Source organism: Cupressus sempervirens, chromosome 9 (genome assembly GCF_028749045.1).
Source record: "Cupressus sempervirens isolate cs-2001-9-10 chromosome 9, ASM2874904v1, whole genome shotgun sequence".
NCBI classification, from domain to species: domain Eukaryota; kingdom Viridiplantae; phylum Streptophyta; class Pinopsida; order Cupressales; family Cupressaceae; genus Cupressus; species Cupressus sempervirens.
Window position 1 is genome coordinate 146,765,796 of NC_143126.1, and position 17,276 is coordinate 146,783,071.

General features: G+C 36.4%; 1 pseudogene; it reads right to left on the reverse strand.

Annotated features, from left to right (window-relative positions):
* Positions 1-399: 399 nt before the first annotated feature.
* Positions 400-15,249, reverse strand: LOC149537937 (uncharacterized; annotated as a pseudogene).
* Positions 15,250-17,276: the final 2,027 nt, after the last annotated feature.

A 17,276-nucleotide genomic window follows, 5' to 3' on the forward strand; every position in this document is an offset into this window, starting at 1 on the left:
CAAACATCATATTATTTCTCTCTAAAATCTACTTCCAGCTCTACTTGTTCCTCAATCTAACCAAGTTCTTAGAGCTCCTCAATCTAATCACGTTCTTAGGGTTCATTAGAGCTTTTTATTTTTTTTGTTGTTTTTGTTTACTACTTAAACATCACACACTAAGCTTAATTCCAAGACCAAAAGTATTATATAGTCAAAATTGACCTTCTTTTCCCAAGCTTAATTCTTCCCTTAATATTACAAATCACCATTTCCTAAGAATTTCCTTCGATTCACAACGTGGTCCCCTGTTCACGGTCAAATATATGCACGATGAGATGTCAAGAAGTTTTATTAGCTTTTGAAGACTGCATTTGAAGGATAACAATGCTTTCAAGCTTCGAGTTTACATCCCTAATTTCAGTGATACAAATCCAACCAGTCTAGATTGGGTTCTTCCTCCTCCACAGTTTGAACTTTAAGATTGGCCCTGCTACTCCTTTTGAACAGCCACTCATTCCTCCTATCAAAAATCACCCATTTAAGAGATGGCAGTTTGGCTATTGCTTCAAGAGTTGCCTTCAATTCACTGCGTCCTTGCTTTGTCACCTTCAAACCCATGCACAATGAGATGTCCAGGCATTACAATTTTCTTAGACTAGAGATTGAAGGAGACAGAGCTTCCAGGCCTAAAGATTCAGACAATCTAATTTCCTTAAGTGATTCAAGCTTATCCAGCTCATCAGGTAGCTTTGCAAGGCGATGGCAATGAGTTAATGACAATGTTTTCAGGGAAACTGAAGAACAGAGTCCTGCTGGCAACTCTTCAAGATCAATGTGGTAGTTCGCATTAATTTCTGAAAGCACAGGAAAGTTGAAAATTGTATGCTTGCCAAGCCCTGCACATAAAAATAGAGATATTTTCTCCAAACTCTTTAAACCTTTGCAATCCTCATTCAAAGGAGGAACTATCAGCCTTTCAAGATACAAAGATTTAAGCCGAGTAGATCCTTGGAAACCACCCAGTCCACACAGCTTGGCTGGTTTTGAATTATCATTATGGATTATTAGAACTTTGAGCCTTTTCATGGTGCCGAAGATGTCATAGCTCAAATTTTGACATGCTTTTTATACGGACTTAATTGTGTGATTGACCTTTTGACTAAGACTATGTATGATTCGAATACTTTATAGACTTTGATTAGAATTTTATCATATATGTTATTAGATGGTAATGTTAATTATTTTGTCATTATGATCTGTCGTTATATGTTGAGCTTATGAGCTATCGACATGACGGTTGAAATTGTGATTTCATTATATGTTTATATCTGATGATGAATGTTGAATGTTTAAAAAAAATACAATGTTTAAAAAAAATTGTATTTAAGATATTATTTATTATGATGATGACATTACTGATGCTTTGGGTGATGTCGAGTTTGTGAGTGTGCAGATACTAAAGGTGGAAGGGTGGTTGAAGTAGAGGAGTTTAGTTCCTCGACAGGGTTGGCCTGAAAATTATATGGTGTAGTCGCACACACACACATAGTTGTTTTTATTTGAATTTAAATCAATTGCTTTGAATTTTAATTAATCTAGATAGATTAAATGTTTTTTTTATGATAATGTGGCGTAAATGAAAAAAAATAAAAAATAAAAAAATGAATGATTAAATATTATTTCTTAGAAATATTATAATTTAGAATATAAAATAAGTATTATACTTTTAATTTATTTTTCTTTAGTAATTACAAGCATGAATTTGAAATGGTAGTAGTTAGCCAGGAAAAAATTAAATGGAAATTAATAGTTTTTATTTTTATTTTGAAAATGGTGGATTTAAATTAGATGTGGAAGCTTTAATAGAACTTATAGTTTATTTAAAGTTCTTGAGCCAAGTGGTAGCCGTAGATCCAAATAAAGAAAAATTAACTGATTGCTAACAACTTTAAAATTGATGATCATGATGAGAATCACATATTAGATGGAAGTGATCTTGAGTGGTTTAAAATTTTATTTAATAGAAGAGTGAGTTTATTTATTTCAAAAGGCCAAGTGCAACCTTTAAAATGTAAAACAGGAAGAGAGAACACGATTTGGGGAGGAGGAAGAGAAACGTTTATCAGAAAAGAAGAGAGAGGCGATTTCATAAAAAAGAAAACAAGAAACACGTTTTTCCTATAAGAAAGGAGGAAAGATGTTTTTAGAAGAACAAAGGAGGAAAGAAGGACGTTTTTTTTCTGTAGAGAGGGAGGGAGACCGATTGGAGAGAAGGAGGAGTCAGCGTTCTTCTTTGGCAAAGAAGAGAAAGGGACCAGCATTTTAGGAAAGAGCTGGAAAAACAGCAGCAGTCACAAGCAAATTCAGGTTTCTCTCGTGTTTTTCATTGACAACTTATGGATGTTTTTTTTCTTTAACAAGAACTGCAGTTGGAATACTATTTTGAATGATTGGAACAACTTCTTGGGAATTCCATGCTTTCTAGTTTGCTTTTTAAACTTTTGTTGGAGTCTTTATCCAAACACCCAATAAGATATCGAGTTGCTATGTATTTTGTGCATTAGAGATTAGAGAACCATCTTATAGAAACAAGGATTACCTGTTGTTCAAACAAACTATACTCTCAGGAAAGGATTGAGTAAGTAATGTTAAAACATAGCTTATCAAAAACGGCAGGGTTGAGGGTGTAAAACAAATCATGGTATTAGAAAACTGTTGTATCATGTCCAAATCTCATTGATAATATTCAAAAGCAAGAAAAGGTGATAGATCTTTATATTAAAATTTTGTTTTTCCAACAAGTTTTTCTCTCCATTACTTGGATATATTTATATATTCATGTTGATAGTTTAGGAAACATTTTACAATTGTTTTTTTTTCAGATTTGTTGATAAGATTGAGTTTTTAACTTCGTTTTTTAAGCCATCTGAGTGAGCTTATTAACTTGGCACAGGTCATGTTCATATTTAATATAAGAGGATTTCATCGCTATTAGATTTGGTAATAATGTATCAAGGTTTTAGTTATGCTATTAAAATCATGCCTCGGAATAATAAGTTTTCTCAGATTATAGTAAATCCTTCATTGTTTTAAAACATATAATTCCAGCTGAAACGTATTTTAGTAGGGGGTATTGGAAAACAATAGTAGCTATTTGATATTGGTACAGCTGTTAAGATTATGTGGACATTAGTACCTATATGATATTGGATTTTATTTATTAAGAATGCTATTTTCATAATCTACTTTAAAGAAAGCCTTAGTTTCTGTGTATTTTCAAACATGTGCTCTGTGTATTATAGATGATAAATAATAATATAGATCAGCATTAAACACTTTCTATTTCATTGATAACCAGGCCTACTGGCTGAGAGTTAATATTCTTACCGATTTTGTAAGTTTCCAGCCTTGATTATTCTTTTTTCGACTCTGCTAAATTCTAGATTTTGCCATCTAAACTTAGAAAAATAAAAATAAAAATCTGTCAATCAATGCTGCAAGATTTAAGTTGTTTATAGTTTTACTGGACATAGAGATAAGGCTTTTGATATTAGATTTTAAAAATCAAACAAAACATAGATTTTTTTTTTAGCACCATAACACTTTTGAAACTGCTTGTGTCTGTTTCATTTGATGTGTTTTAGTATATATGTGGTTGTTTACTCCTTTAAGGTAGAATGGGAAACAATTAAGTCATCTTAACATTTAATCTTATTAGAGATCAGAGCAATAGTGAGTACTTAAGATTCGTTAAGTTTTATTTTACTCACTCCTAAATCAAATGAAGTTGGTCATATTTATAATGTATTTAATCAATAGAATATCCAACTTTTCTAGAGGTTTCCTAGTGGGTAGAAATATTCAAGTTTATGAAAGTTTTAAATAGAACATTTAAAATTGTCTTTTGGGAAGGGTGTTGAATGTGGGTTCAAAGAGGAGGGTACTTGTTGGAACACCTGTGTTAGTATTTCCTTATATATATATATATATATATATATATATATATATATATATATATATATATATATATATATATATATATATATATATAACCTACCAGTCTTTTACGTTAAACTAGTTCATGATGCTTGACCAAGCTCGTAAAAAAAAATTTATGCATATGATTGAGATGCATTGGTTATATTATGTTGTTTTCCCTCTTCCACATCCTTGTGTATGTTTCTACTAGACATATGTATAAGTAGATTAGGCACAAAGGCTACACCAGATCCTTTCAATCCAATTGTGCCAAGTTGCTAGCCTTCTCGTGCCAAGGTCAAGTAGTTCTCATTAACCGGAGAACCTTAGAGAGCTAACCACTCTATGGTTGGATGGTAAAAGTGCCTGGACCACTCTTCTGTCTCATGATAGTAGATGGACATTGTTCCGATGGCTCGGAGACAAGATTACGTGCAGATGGACACTAAGGTTCGATGGCATGTTCATGTTATATGATTTATGTTATGTATGCTTTATATCATATGATGTATTGAAGATACATTCATGTTTGACGTGCAGGTCAATATAGTTTTGGTAAAAGATATTATTTTCATCTGATTCATTTCTAGCATTTATACTTTGCTTGGTATATGGTATCGATATGTGGTCAGCTTTTTGTATTATCAAGTGTATTTAGAAAAAACAATGATATGAAATAATGATTTTGTTTCCATATATTCTCGACTATTTGTCGATATGTATTGGTTTTCCATCTGAGAAATGAATATTGAATTATATATTTATGTGAATAAAATCAACTTTTGACTTTTCATATTTTCATGTTTTTCTGCATATATTTCTGCATCTTGGGGTTATTTGCATATCTAGCAATTGTTGTGGATTTCAGTCTTTACAATGTAGGAATACAATATTCAATTGCACTGAAATATAAAACCAAAGCTTCTGCCACAGGCAAATCCATTATTGGCCATTATGTGTCTTTCATTGCCTTTGTAAATTCCCAACAATGATGGAAGTTGATTATATGCTATACAGAGTTTTGTTTTAAAAAATCTGCGCGATAATTTATAATATATTGGGAATCACAATAATAAAGACCCTCTGGAGTAGTTACCTATATGAATAGAAATAATCTGACCTCTAAACATACAACCTCCTTCTGTTTGCCACTCATGGGGGAGTTCAGATTGCCTTTGAGGCATAAATAGCCTAGTAAAATGAACCTCATTGTCTTGTTCCACCATAAACAGGGCCAATTCTCTCAATACATCACGTTGGGAAACATAATATCCAATTAATGCACTCATCTATGCTTTCTGGAGCCCTGGCATCAAACGTCAGAAAAATATGTTGTTATATGAAATCTAATGGAACTTAGAACATTGCCTAGTGCTGCGAGAGCAAGTGCTGGGCACATGAATAAATTTTTGGTTTGCAATTGTGATGGTGTTTAAATGTTTTTTTGTTATTATTAAATTTTAGGGTTTGCATTGCATTTGGGGTGGTGTTTAATTTTAGGGCTTAATATTTTGTTAGAACTTTAGTAAAGGTTTAAACAAAACCTTTACAGTTTTGGTGGTTGCCAAAACCAGTTCTTAACTATTTGGCTTCGTTTATAAATTCTCTCCGAAATCTTTTGGGAGGGTATGATTTGAGATTTTTCATTTCTGTGTGAAGAATGACTGAGATGAACAGATGAAATAAATAAAACAGTAATTCTTTCTTGCTACTTGGCTTTTGGTTTTATTTTATTCACACTGCAAATTGATTAGGGATGCATATGATAGCTGTTATTTTCTGAATAAAATAGTAGTAGTAGCATTGTTTTCTTTTTGTAGAAGTTATCGTTGCAGGAAGCCAAACTCACACTAGAATCTCTGGAAATTAAATTGGGCAATAATGCCTCTTGCTTGTATAATCACCATGTGAAGTGGCCTGAGTGTGGTGGAGAGTGGGTAGGAGGAATGTACATTACTTTCTTCATGGCCATTTGCAGGAATGGGCTACAGTTTGAAGAAACATGTGTTTGGTAAGGCGGCATCCTTATGTGCTGACCATGAATGAACACATGTAACCTATAAGGTGTTATTCATATTTGGTGTTTCCTTGTAGTTTTTTTTTGTTTCTTCTTTCCATCCAATATTGAGCCTATTATAGGCTTTGTTCTTGTTATCTCCTCATCATATTGGTATCAGAGCGAGACAAGATCTTGCTAGGAAGTGTATGTCTGCAAAAGAATCACAGGCTGAAGCTGAGGCTCACACCATGCCTCCGAAAAGTATGACTCTAGATGCCATCAAAAAGATGATGGAGGAACTTCTGGAAGAGAAGTTGAAGGAGTTCAAGGAGTCTAGTAACAAGGATAAGGAGAATGAGGTGGAAGAAGGTACCAATGGAGATGAAGAAGAAGAACAACACCACGATCCACCAACAGAATTGGGTGCAGATCAAAAGGCATTCGTTGATGCCTTAAAGTCAATAAAAGGAGATATTACTGATAAGCTACCTACATATGGAGGTAGTCTCAATAGTGAGGAAGTGATTGAATGGATTGAAGCAATCATGAATTACTTCGACTTGAATGAAGTTCCAAAGAATGATAGGGTAAGGATTGCAAAAGGAAAGTTGAAAGAATCTACTCTCTCACGGTGGAATTATAGTCAAGGAGAAAGGATACAAAATAACAAAAATATGATCTCTTCATGAGAAGTGATGAAGGGAAAAATCAAGGCACAATTTTTTCCTGTAGATTATGAGGTGCAATTGTTTAAGAAGTTGCAAAGCTTGAGGTAGTGAGAGATGGGCGTGAATACCTATACAGAGGAGTTCCATAGGTTAACTCTTAGGGCAAAGAAACAAGAGGAGGAACCAGAAATAGTGGCTAGATATTTAAATGGCTTGAGAATGAACATACAAGAGGAGATCAGCCTCTTGGCCCCAAATACATTGTGGAAGTGTTTTAAACTTGCTCTTAAAGTTGAAGAGAAGTTGAAGAGGAAGAGTGATCAGCAACAAGGAGGGAGAACTGGAAGGAATGACTGAGGTAGGGGAAACTTCAACAATAGAGGACAAGGCCAGAGGTCTCGAGGTGAGTCTAACCCTAAGGAGCAAGTGGGTGACTCAAGTAGTAGAGGAGGCTACGGTGGAAGGGGATCTAATGGAGGAAGGTCAGATGGATCAAGTAGAGGATCCAGGTTCTCAGGAATGAAGTGTTATAGTTGTGGTCAGATAGGGCACCCAAAATATAAGTGTCCACAAAGGGCATCTACTTCTCAAAATGGTGAAAGGAGAGTCACTTATGTGCAGGAAGATAATGTGAGTATGAACTCACTAGAAGTTCAATTGATGACAGAGGCTTAAGGAGAAAGTCTTATGTTAAGGAGGACACTTCTTAAGGAACCGCTGAAAGAAGATACTACTCAAAGGAGGGCTCTTTTTCGAGTTCAATGCAAGGTGAAAGGTAAGTTGTGCAAAGTAATAATTGATTTAGGTTCTACAGATAACATCATCTCACTTGAAGCTGTAAACAAATTGAAGTTAGAGAGACTTTCACATTCTTGTCCATACAAGGTTAGTTGGTTGAACAAAGGGCAACAGGAAGTTGTGAATGAGCAAGCTTGGGTAGAGTTCAGTATAGGGGAATATAAAGATAAAATATTGTGTGATTTCTTTCCCATGGATGCTTGCCACCTCTTGCTGGGAAGACCTTGGCAATTTGACAGGAAGGCATGCCATGATGGTGAGAAGAATTCTTATAGCTTCCAAAAGGATGGAGTAACATACAGATTAAATTCTGAAGGAGAAGAGAAAGGGGTTGGTCAAGTTGGACCAAGTGTGTTGATGGTGGGTGAGAAAGAGTTCATTAATACTCTTGAAGAAGATGGAATAGGCTTTGCATTGGTGTTAAAGCCTAAGGAAGATAGGAAGAAGGAGCATAGGATAGCAGGCCCGAAAGAAGTTGAAGAGTTGTTGAACCAGTACAAAGAAATCATTGCTGAGATAATGCCTGAGTCTCTGCCACCAATAAGAGACCAGATTGATCTTATTCTTGGAGCAGTGCTACCCAACAAGGCAGCATATAAGAGGACACCACAACAAAATGAAGAGATTGCTAGGCAAATACAAGAGTTGCTTGACAAGGGGTTGATAAGGAAAAGTCTTAGCCCATGTGTCATACCCTCAGTTCTTGCTCCAAAGAAGGATGGTAAGTGGCACTTGTGTACTAATTCTAGGGCTATTAATAGGATAACTATAAGATGTAGATTTCCTATTCCTAGAATAGACGATTTGTTGGATTGTTTGGGGGGAGCTTCATATTTTTCTAGAATAGATCTCAAAAGTGGGTATCATCAAATAAGGATACGAGAAGGGGATGAATGGAAGACAACCTTCAAAACTAATGAAGGGTCGTATGAATGGCTGATTATGCCATTTGGTTTATCTAATGCTCCTAGTACATTTATGCGACTAATGAATGAATTTTTGCATGACTTCATTGGGAAGTTTGTTGTTGTCTACCTTGATGACATTTTGGTGTATAGCAAGAATAAGGAAGAGCATTTGCAGCATTTGAAGATGGTTTTTCAAAGGCTACAGAAGCAAAAGTTGAAGATAAACTTCGAGAAGTGTGACTTTTTGAAACAAGAGTTGGTGTATCTTGGATTTGTGATATCCAAGGGAGAATTGAAAATGGATCCTTCTAAAGTGGAGGCCATCATTAATTGGCCAACACCAAGGGCTGTTGGAGAGGTTCAAAGTTTTCATGGTTTGGCCACATTCTACAGGAAGTTCATAAGGAACTTTAGCAACATTTTTGCACCAATTTGAGGCACCATCAAAGGAGGAGGCAACACAAAATTTGAATGGAATAATGTAGCAAACAAGAGTTTTGAGGAACTCAAACAAAAGGTAGCCAAATATCCTATTCTTCTTTTACCAGATTTTAATAAAGTTTTTATAGTAGAATGTGATGCTAGTGGCTTTGCAATAGGGGTTGTTCTTAGTCAAGAAGGTAGACCCATTGCATTTTTCAGTGAGAAGCTGAATGAGGCAAAGAAGAAATATTCTTCTTATGATTTGGAATTGTATGCAATGGTCCAAGCATTGAAAAAATGGAGGCACTATTTGCTGCCTAAAGAGTTTATTGTGTGTACTGACAACCATGCTCTTAGTTTCTTGAATGGACAGGAAAAACTCAACCATAGGCACATGAAATGGGTTGAGAGTTTGTAGGCTTATACTTTCACAATCAGGCATAAGAAACGACAAGCCAATAAGGTGGCTGATGCACTTAGTAGAAGAATGTTAATAGTGCAAGAAGTACAAATCCAGAGCATGGGTGTGGATGCATTGAAGGGAATGTATGCGGAAGATAGAGATTTTAGCGAAGCATATGAGGTTTGCACTAAATTGGAAGATAGTTTTCATTCTAATTTTTTTGAATTTATTGTGCAAGATGGATTGTTATTTAAGGGCAGCCAACTATGTATTCCCAAATGCTCTATGTGGGAAAATGTTATTAAAGAAAAACATTGTGGAGGTCTGAGTGGTCATTTTGGACTCAACAAGACTTTAGAATTGGTGCAAAGATTTTATTATTGGCCTAAGATGCAAACATACATTAGGAAGTTTGTGGAAGGTTGTCTGGTATGTCAAAGGGCAAAGGGAGTATCAACAAATGCTGGACTTTATTAGCCTTTACCCATACCGAACAGACCTTGGGAGTGTTTGAGTATGGATTTTGTAATGGGATTACCAAGGACAAAGACAAGTTATGACAGCATATTTGTGGTTGTTGATAGATTCAATAAAATGGCTCACTTTATTCCATGTAGAACCAATAATAATGCTAGTTATATTGTAGGACTATTCTTTAAAGAAATAGTTCGTATTCATGGTTTGCCATTGAGCATTGTATCTGAAAAGGATAGCAAGTTTGTTGGTCACTTTTGGAGAACCCTATGGAAGAAGTTGGGCACAAATTTATCTTTTAGTTTAGCCTATCATCCTCAAACAGATGGGCAAACTGAAGTGATTAATAGATCCTTGGGAAACCTTTTGAGGTTCTTGACACAAGAACATGGAGGTAGTTGGGATGCTATCATATCTCAAGCAGAGTTTACACATAATGACTCAGTGAATCGTAGCACAGACATGAGTCCTTTTGAAGTTGTTTATGGGAGACATCCAAGGGGACTTTTGAAACTTAGAAATATGGATGGTTTGGAGAAAAGGAGTGGACATGCAGAAGACTTTGCTGAAGCAATGGTGGAAGTGCATGAGCACGTGAGGAAAACTCTACAATAGAATAATCTAAAGGTGAAGGCTAAAGCGGATTTGAAAAGAAGAAATGTACAGTTCCAAGTTGGAAACATGGTTATGGTTCACTTGAACAAAGATCGGTTACCTCAGGGCAGCCATATAAAGTTGATGATGAAGAAGATTGGCCCGTGTGAAATTTTAGAAAAGTATGGAGAAAATGCTTACAAAGTGGCATTGCCTCCAGAGGTAGCTATTTCACCTATATTTAATGTCTTAGATCTCACATTGTATAAAGGTTCAAACAAAGAAGTTGGTAAAGAAGCAACATCACATGAATCAAATGACTGAATTCAAGAATTGCCATCTAAAGAAACACCATAGATGGAAAGTATCATCAACAACAGGGAAGCAATGAGGACAAGACACGAAGTACACATGGAGTATTTGGTTAAGTGGAAGGGCCTTCCAGATTCTGAAGCTACTTGGTTGCTGGAAACAAAAATTCTAAGGCAAGGTGGGGATATACAACAGTTGGTCTCCAAGAGGACTTGAGACAAAATACACCCTCGGGAGTATGCTGCAGGAGCAAGTGTTGGGCACAGGAATAAATTTTTGGTTTGCAATTGTGATGGTGTTTAAATATTTTTTTGTTATTATTAAATTTTAGGGTTTGCATTGCATTTGGGGTGGTGTTTAATTTTAGGGCTTAATATTTTGTTAGAACTTTAGTAGAAGTTTAAACAAAACCTTTACAGGTCTGGTGGTTGCCAAAACCAATTCTTAACTATTTGGCTTCATTTATAAATTCTCTCCGAAATCTTTTGGGAGGGTATGATTTGAGATTTTTCATTTCTGTGTGAAGGACTGAGATGAATAGATGAAATAAATAAAACAGTAATTCTTTCTTGCTATTTGGATTTTGGTTTTATTTTATTCACACTGCAAATTGATTAGGGATGCGTATGATAGTTGTTGTTTTCTGAATAAAATAGTAGTAGTAGCATTGTTTTCTTTTTGTAGAAGTTATCGTTGCAGGAAGCCAGACTCACACTCGAATCTCTAGAAATTAAATTGGGCAATAATGCCTCTTGCTCGCATAATCACCATGTGAAGTGGCTTGAGTGTGGTGAAGAGCGGGTAGGAGGAATGTACATTACTTTCTTCATGGCCATTTGCAGGAATGGGCTATAGTTTGAAGAAACATGTGTTTGGTAAGGCAACATCCTTATGTGCTGGCCATGAATGAACACATGTAACCTGTAAGGTGTTGTTCATATTTGATGTTTCCCTGTAGTTTTTTTTAATTTCTTCTTTCCATCCAATATTGAGCCTATTATAGGCTTTGTTCTTGTTATCTCCTCATCACCTAGTACTAGTAGAGATTTTTAAACCATCAATTCATTAAGATTGATTCATTTAATTGGATTTCCTATTATTACTTGTATGAAATGATGGTTAGATATTGGTGTTGCAAATCAGTAATATAGAGCCCTCAAGTCTTAAAACAAAATCCATAACAACATCAATCGACAAGATCCTAAACTTCTCATTCCAAAGGTGTGTGCTGTCAAGCATAAGCAACATAATCAATATAGAAAATGCCACCCTTAAACATCACATATTAAGTAAATTTTAAAAAATAAATCAAACATCACATATTAAGTAAATTTGAAAAAATAAATCAACTTTCACTATTCTTAATATGATGTTATGTCAGTCCCAATGAAAAACAGTTACAATTAAGTAGCAATGCTTGTTACCAGGGATCATCCCTCTTCAAGTCCAACAGATTATAAGCTTCAAATTTCCGTAGAAGAAGAAGAGCATCGTCCCTCTTCATTCGGACGGACATACACCCAAATATCTAACAATACGTTTGCAGGAATGGTGCGTCCTTTTGGGAATACAGCCAGGTCTAAGAAACACTGTTTTTCACCAGGATTCAATGCATTTATCTGGACTTCCAATTTGATATGTGCAAGCTTCCACATTTTTAAAATTAGGTGCCGGTCCCCCAATAATCTGTATCCACTTGATCTCTAGGATATTTAATAAATTTGGGGTTTCTGAAACCAGAATGTGGATTACTCTCTCCATAAAGTACTCTGTAGTTTGACGTCCGTCCGAAAACTTATAAGGGTTTGTTTTTTCTTTCTTCCAATGTTTTAGGAAAAACGTAAACTGTAAACAATATATAATTTATGTTTAAACTTTGACGGGTTAGAAAGGTAAACTTAACCTTATAGTTATTTTTAGTTAAAACAAAGATAAATTAAACTAAAATAAGATAGAGAAAGACTAAAATAGATGATGCTCTGGATTACTATAATTCTCTGTGAAATCTTAACATAGAGCTTCAGATTTTTATAGATATCACATTTTTCATTAGGCATCAAAAAATTCATAGACATCTAAATAAAATCTTCTTATTATAAAAATAAAAATAATAAATTGGAACTAAACAAAATTCGTAAGTACATTTAGTGAAAAAAACTCATATAAATCATGCAACATCTCCTGCCATCCGATGGTTACTTGGATCTAAATTAGACATCGATCAGAGCTAGATCAGAATTCAGAAGAATTAAGGTTAGATATTATTTTGGCTAAACTTCTGGAAGTGAAAAAGTGTCAACTGTATAGAAAGCGAACAAGCTCATGGTGTTACCTCTGATTTCATGGTCATTACAAATGGCCATAGCAAGTGTTGATTTTCCTGCTCCACCCATGGCTATAATTCCAACCACATTCACTCTCTCCTCCAACAAAAACTTCTTCAATTCCATTATGTGATCATCAAAACCCACCAAGCACGGCGACCGATCTGGGGGGTGACTCTCATCCTTCTGTGAAATCTGACTTTGTTGCACCTGTTCCACTCTTCGACTCACACTTTCCATCTCTCCACCCGCATTTTCGAGGTGGGTACATTGACGATTCTGCCCCTCAATTACATTTTCTAGTTGGGTGGACTGCGAATTTTGCTATGAAATCTGAGTGACCTTGCGATACAAACTTTCCCGCTGTAGACCCTGCACTTCATGTAAATTCTGCACAAGTCTTGTCAAGTTTTCCATTTGGGTGGACTAATGATTTTGCCCCTCGATTACATTTTCCAGCTGGGCGAAGTGGGAATTCTGCCCCTCAATTACAGTTTCCAGTAGGCGGAACCGAAGAGTCTGCCCGTTAATTACAGTTTCCAGTTGGTTAAATTGAGAGATCTGCGCTTGAATTTGTTGGAGTGTCACGATGAAGGGTTGTTCAGTCCAGATAAATTCATTAATATCCTTCTCCAGTTTCTTGACGCATTTTTCTACCCTGCAACTCCGCAAGCAAATGCAACTCTTTTGGCATTCGTCTAATTGTAAATATAATAACAAGCAAAGAAATTGAATCAAAGAAGACGAAACACACAGCAACACAGATTTATCGTGGTTCGGCAAAACTTGCCTACGTCCACACTCCAGCAGGGAATTACTTGTATTAATTAACCGATATATTACATGGGCTGCACACAGCCATTATATAGAACTCTATGAATACGAAGAGTCAAGAGGGAGAAGGAACAATCGTGACTGTTGGACTTCATATCCAACAATCTCCCCCATGAAGTTCAACTGGCACAACCATGCATCATGGCATTCCCTGCTACTTTTCAGAATCTCAGAGGACAATGAGGCCTTGAGATGATCTCAAGATTGCCAAGCTTTGTTCTAGCACACTCCTAATGAGTCTTCCCCACATCAGATCAGAGTTATTAATATCTCTTCTATACTGCAGTATGCAGTTCACATAATTTGCGCCATTCTTATGGTTGTTCTCTTTTAAGACAACATCCCCATTATTATCATGACCAGTTACTTTTGAGGTCTAGCTCGAGCCACCTAATCACCACAAAACTGTAGCTTGTTTTGAAATTGACAAGAACAACCTGCGGTGAGTTTATTTTAATAGAAATTTCCATTCCTTTTTCTCTCAGCGACCTTAGTGCTGCACCACACTCTATATTTAGTTCTTCAATTGCCTTTGTTACGTGAGTATCCCTGTCAACTGCAAGAATTATGCTCCATGGTCCAGACCGCATAGTATCCATAGTACCAGGCTCCAAATCCACTAGCAAAGCCTGGGAAACAAAGCACTCACAATTGGTCGCATGATAAGGCACATCGATTCTTGCCAAGTGGAGATTAGTATCTCTCTCATTCCCCCTATATCGCCCAGTCTTATCAATCCTATTCTCAGCACATCTTTCATCCTTGACAAAAGCTCTGGTCTCAGGGTCTTTACCAGCATTCTGCTCCTTTTTCTCAGCCTCCACGATGAGCCTCTTATCATCACTCTCAAGAACGGAGTTCAACTCTTGCAGGATTGTTCTTGTCGTGGATCAAATTTAATGATCCCAATAGGATTATGTTGCCATACTCCATCGCTGCAGTATGTTTCCCTGAGATTGATTCCTGCAAACTTTCCTCTGCTCTTAGTCATCTGTGTTAGCACCTCTTGTGTTATCACCTCTTGTCCACACAAAAGAATCTTTCTTTTAACATCAATGAAACTCAAGTTCCTATTGAGACATGAGCGCCCATTCTCCGTGAAGATGCACACTAGCATAAGAAACTCTTCATAGAAAATACGCTCGCTGCCCAGACGAACATGTGAGGGAAGACTTCTGTCCAAGAAGTTGGCACCAACGGCCATAATCCAGGGCACATCTCCCAAACATTCCAAACAATAATGACCAGGTGTTTGGACCTTCAGCCAACCATGCCTGTTAGATGCGTCACAAGAGAGAACTTCCAAGACAAAATGAGGTGGACTCCTCACAGGAGCCCTATTTGGGGTCTTTCCCTGCCCCTCCTCATCCACACCGGCCTGGTACCCGCGAGGTCCATACATCTGCAAGTTCTCTACAGGGTCCTTTTTTCCCAATCCATCATCTACAGTTTGTGCATAATGAAAATGGGAAACAATATTGTCCCCCTCACCGTCCAATCTCCTCCTTTCACCTCCATGTTCGCCAAATAAACTATCACTTTCACCACACATACCGCCCCCTAGAATTTCCTATGGGGTGTCATGGATAAATTCATTCTGCTACCAAATATATTGTGTGGCATCTCTGTCAATGTATGTTAATGACTGTGTGGTCAGAGGATGTTTATGCAGGATTGGTGTGGAATTACTCATATTCCAATTTTGCTTCTGAGGTGTGGGAGAAGAGCCCGCAATCAATGCATTCCATTCTTCTTCTATTTCTACAAACCGCAACAATAAATCATCAGAGTCTTTATTCTCTAACATGCCAAATGCTTCTAGATCATGCGTAGCCTTGATCTCCTGGCTCTCTCTAGCTTCCTTGAGCTCTATAATCCTAGCGTTGCTTATATCTTCAGTTGCCAAGCACCTGGAATCCTCTTCAGTTTCGATTTGTGCAGTTGTAGTTATTTTGTTGAGAGATTCCATATTTGGTAGGGATATCAGTGGCCCATCATTTTCCACATAATGTGGAGCATCCTACATACCATTTATATGCACATTCAAGGATTTCTTTTCCTTTCCTTTGTACTTTCACTTTCTACTAGAAACTTCCCATGCTCTTCAAAATATTCTAGTTGCAGCATCTTATAAACTTTCGATGCAAAATTATTTGTGTCTTTGAGGTCTGAACCAAGAATAAGAGAATTCATTTTATAATATGCCAACACTAGGCATTTTACAGACTCGCCAGTCTTATCTTCTCTTGTCCACTTCTGTAATTCTTCCATGACTACTTTCTTATTCATGCCTATGCGCTCAAGAATTGCAATAAGCTCAAATTTAAGAGCTTTTAAATCTTCTAATTCAGCTTTACGCTGATTTTCTTAGCCATCCCACCAGTGCACATGGTGGATTCTTCTGCTCTTAGCAGGCACAACCTCATTTTCTACCGAGCACAAATTTTCAAGAAATTTGTTGATGATAAAATCAACTTCACCGTCTTCCATCTCTGCTCTAGCCTCACCTCAGCTCTGATACCAATTGTAAATATAATAACAAGCAAAGAAATTGAATCAAAGAAGACGAAATACACAACAACACAGATTTATTGTGGTTCGGTAAAACTTGCCTATGTCCACACTCCAGCAGGGAATTACTTGTATTAATTAACCGATATATTACATGGGCTGCACACAACCATTATATAGAACTCTACAAATACAAAGAGTCAAGAGGGAGAAGGAATAGTCATGACTATTGGACTTCATATCCAACACTAATCACTGATTCCCCTCTATAATTTTGTTAGGTAATTGCTTGAATTTTTGTAGTGAGAACTTCAATGGCACTCCTGAACTCATCTCGCATATCTCTTTGATAGCGGGTAGCAAACTCTTCACCTTTTCTGATGCAGGAGCATCTTGCATGGGAAAATTATTGGAAAAAAAAAAAAAAAATTCTAGAGGAGAGGGAAAAGTGATGAAAATTAGAGGAGAAATAATTAAAAATAGAAAATAAGAATAAAGGAAAAGAAGAATTTCTATTTTCGAGATGCATGGGTGGCATAAATAGGAAAATAGTTGTCATACCATTAATCGGGGTGTGTAGGTGGAAATTCTAGAAGGTTTTGGATAAATCATGTATTTAGTATTTGTTGGGTGCTTAGTTGTATTTGGGTGGGAATTTAATATTTATTTAAAGATAGTTGTATTTACCTTTTATCCCACATTGGTTGTGTTTGTAATGTCTTGGGTTGGAAGTGCCTATTTAAACAAGGCATATGAGCATTTCTAAATCAAGCTCAAGGGGGAAGCTTGAGGAGTAGAAGCTTGAGAAGTAGAAGTTGTGGAAGGAGAAACTCAAGGAGAAGCTTGATATCATCTTGTGGGTGTTGTAAGGATCTTCAAGTATAATAAAATTTCTTGTGAAGCATCTTTTTTTATTTCTCTTGGTCTCCATATTGTTGCTTTCTTGATTGTGAGTGGGTAAGGGTGGTGTGGCCCTTCGTCAGTGGTATTAGAGCGTACCTACATTAGTGGTATCAGAGTCGTCCTTCATCATTTTCTTCAAGTTCCATTCCAGTAGAACTGCTAAAA